Genomic DNA, 323 nt, shown 5'->3' with positions numbered 1-323 from the left:
TTCAATACACTGCGATAATGAGACAGTGCCTACTGAATATATCAAAGACGAAGGTTCAAGTTGGTAAATAATTTTCAGGTACTTGACATAAGAACAGACTTTCATTTGATTTGATAAATTTAATTCTAGATTAGATATTATCCTCATCAGCGGACCAGAAAGTGACTCCCCATTCGACTCTGCAAAGTTCAACAAAACTCCCACCAACCTCAGTTTCTGTGCTGATGTCGATAGTCTTTGGGTTTCCTTTATTCTGCGCCGTCGTAATCTGTCCCCATTGCATGTTCTTCCTTATAAATGCGTGGCCAGTGAAACGGTTTCAT

The 323-nt window shown here is 39.3% G+C and overlaps 1 protein-coding gene across 1 annotated transcript in view; it reads left to right on the top strand.

Annotated features, from left to right (window-relative positions):
- The window catches only part of LOC119592922 (dual 3',5'-cyclic-AMP and -GMP phosphodiesterase 11A-like), a 113,884-nt gene that overhangs the window by 100,778 nt on the left and 12,783 nt on the right, over positions 1 to 323 (top strand). The gene's annotated exons all lie outside the window — the stretch shown is intronic.

Source organism: Penaeus monodon, chromosome 31 (genome assembly GCF_015228065.2).
Source record: "Penaeus monodon isolate SGIC_2016 chromosome 31, NSTDA_Pmon_1, whole genome shotgun sequence".
NCBI lineage: Eukaryota > Metazoa > Arthropoda > Malacostraca > Decapoda > Penaeidae > Penaeus > Penaeus monodon.
Note: the sequence above shows the minus strand (reverse complement) of the source record. Positions and strands in the feature narration are given on the sequence as shown.